The 2,818-nt window shown below is 40.5% G+C and overlaps 1 protein-coding gene across 1 annotated transcript in view; it reads right to left on the bottom strand.

Moving 5' to 3' along the window:
• The window catches only part of PCCA (propionyl-CoA carboxylase subunit alpha), a 233,285-nt gene that overhangs the window by 9,355 nt on the left and 221,112 nt on the right, over nucleotides 1–2,818 (bottom strand). The window lies entirely within an intron of this gene.

Below are 2,818 nucleotides of genomic sequence, written 5' to 3'. Positions count from 1 at the left end.
GGAGAGTGTAACAGCCAGGGGTCCTAGCAGCTTGGAGTGTAGCAGCAAGGCTTGTTACAAAGGATGAGTGCACCGTATTCCATTTCTCAATTTCATCCTTCAGAACCACAAAATGGGGGGTTATACAGTTACTGGATGAGATTTACGGTAACAGCTGTGGTCCTCCCACACAAGGGAAGACCTTCTAATGGGGTAAGGTCTGTTTTGAACAGACGGGGAGTTACAAAACAAGGTTCCCTATTAAGGATGAGCTCTAATATCCCTGGATAAAGAACACAAGAGCAATAGTCAGATTGCCTTTAAGAAACCCTAAACCCTACATTTTGTTCCTTCCAAGACACACACACAAAAAAAACCCCCACTAAAAACCTGGAGTTATTTTAGAAAGTGCAAACTGTTCATAAATGACAGGATGCAAATGCAAGAGAAATTTTCCCCCTACTACTCTCTAGCCACTATAAAGAATGCACAGGAAACTGTGCCAGTGGCATATGGCTTTCTACTGTGCTAAACATTCATACAAAAGACAGGTTCATCAGTCATTGGCGTATCTGGGTAAAAAAAAATAAAAAATTAGCTCCTGATGGATGTTATTTAGAGCTTACCTGCTGCTAATACATTACCAGGGCTGGAAACCCACATGACATTGGAACGGCAGACCATGAAATACAGCACGTGCAAGAACATACCATGTTTGCCAGCTTATCCAAAATAATAAATAAGCTATTTAAACCCCGTGCCTAACATTGGGCCCGCTGCAAGGAACCCTGGGTCAGTCCTACACAGGCCAATTAATGCACAGCATCTGCTGCACAGAAGCAGCGCACGAAGCACTTCCGAATGATTTCAGCAATTAAAAGAAAACTGTTTCCTGCCTGTTCCGACAGCAACTGTTTCAATGCAAGAGTGAGCATCAAATCATTGTGTGCAGCTGAAAAAATTAAGCCTCTTTTTATGGTGGGGGGGGGGAGGAGGAAGGGGGAGCATGGAGATTTCTTACGGTATAGGATCCTTCTTTTGTTGCCCTACATTGTGTTTTTCTGCCAAATTAGACAGAAGGCTCTAAGGACTTGCAAGGCCCTCTACTGTATCACCTTCTGGTGCACTGGGGCTCCCTAAAAAGCTGGATCAATATCAGCCCTGCTGACTCGTCTGCAAAAGTGAAAACCCTTCCATTACATTTTTTTTTTAAAAAGAGACCTTTATTATTTTCGAACACAGGTGCTTGAAAAGGATATATTTGAAAGACTCACAGAGATGAAGGGGAGGGAGTAGTATCACACAACTATGGTGGGGGGGAGCCAAAACAATTGGGGCAACAATTGGACAAGACCTTGCATCTCTGAGCCAGTCAAAAGCACAGAAGTTATATAGTCTTATTTTAGCACCACCCTCTTTTTGAACTCAAAGGAAAGTGCACTGAAAGGAAAGTCTCCAATATCCATATACACTTGTACTTGGCTGTGTTGCGAGAGGTGCCGATAGTGTCAATACTCAACTACTGATAAGCCATAATTCTTGCAAAAATTAAGACAGACAAGGTCATTACCACTGTGTCAAACATGCCCACACTACGCATCCTGAGCTAGGCAAGGAAAAGAGGGTGGGGGTTGAAGATAACACAGTTTTAAAAGTCTCAACCCCACACATCAAGCATCGTGCATTTTATACATTTATATCACCATCCTCCCTCCAAGCAGCTCAGCTGTTTTGTCTTACTGGTGTCCTTCAAGGTTCTCCCTAACTCTCTGACTTGTTGGCATCAGACACCTATGTAGAAAACAAAATCAAGAGGATTCAGCCGTGACTGAATTCCTTGACATTGTCCAAATCTGTGTAAAATAATTAGTGCCATTTCCCCCTTCCATCCAAATTAAATTCTGAAACAGGAGCTACAGAGTTGAAAATATAATTAGCAGCAATTAACAGTGCTTGACAGATGATTATTAAACTTTTTACGCCACACTCCTTTAAAGAATGAATTTCGGTAGAGCGCATCCTAGATTTTCTGACCCTTGATTAATCAAAGGTCAGTGACGTTCCCCTGACAGCAATAAGAACCAATCATTGTACCCCTACTTATCCAAAACACAAGTGCTCCCAGAGGTTCTAGAAATGTCTAGATTTCCCTTTATAATGATGGACTAGCTTGACACTCAAAGGGAAAGAACAGCTCTGTTAGGAATATTGCGAGTTATCACTGACTGCTGAGGAATGTTGATAAGTTTTGTGGGGGACCTACTTGTATCAAACTATGCCCTTATGTATTCAGATATAAGCTATATTAAATGCTACTACTACTACTAATTTATAATGATAATATTTCTTTCACCACCACACACCTCAGCTATGGATTAAAAAGTAAGCATAAATAAATGCTATGTTAACTCCAGCAAATGAAGTAGAAAAACTGAAGTCTATTTTATATATTATAAATGACCCCCCCCCAATAGGTATCAAAATAGGCAGGTCCACACAGGACTGATACCTCATTCCAATTTCTTGCCATAAGCATCACTCACCACCTTTTTTTTTTAAAGTGTCAGGGTGGCCAGGTGTCTAGATGGTTGTTGTTTTTTTAAAAAAGTTCTGCATAAAGTTAACACCAGCTGACTAGAATTTCATTTGAATTGCTAGCTCTTCCAGAGCAAAGAACTATGTCAGAGTAAAAGAGAAAGTTCTGGGTTACTTACATGAAAATGACAAGTGCCTCTAATCAATATTTGGTGTCCATTAAATTATATCATACCATAAAACTATGTAAAAGGCATTTTTTTAAAAGTGCGGCTTAATTAACCGTTCCATTCCTATGCCTTCC

The sequence above is a fragment of the Zootoca vivipara genome, chromosome 4 (genome assembly GCF_963506605.1).
Source record: "Zootoca vivipara chromosome 4, rZooViv1.1, whole genome shotgun sequence".
Lineage (NCBI taxonomy): Eukaryota > Metazoa > Chordata > Lepidosauria > Squamata > Lacertidae > Zootoca > Zootoca vivipara.
The sequence above is the reverse complement of the archived record's forward strand: the minus strand, read 5'-3'. Positions and strand labels throughout refer to the sequence as shown.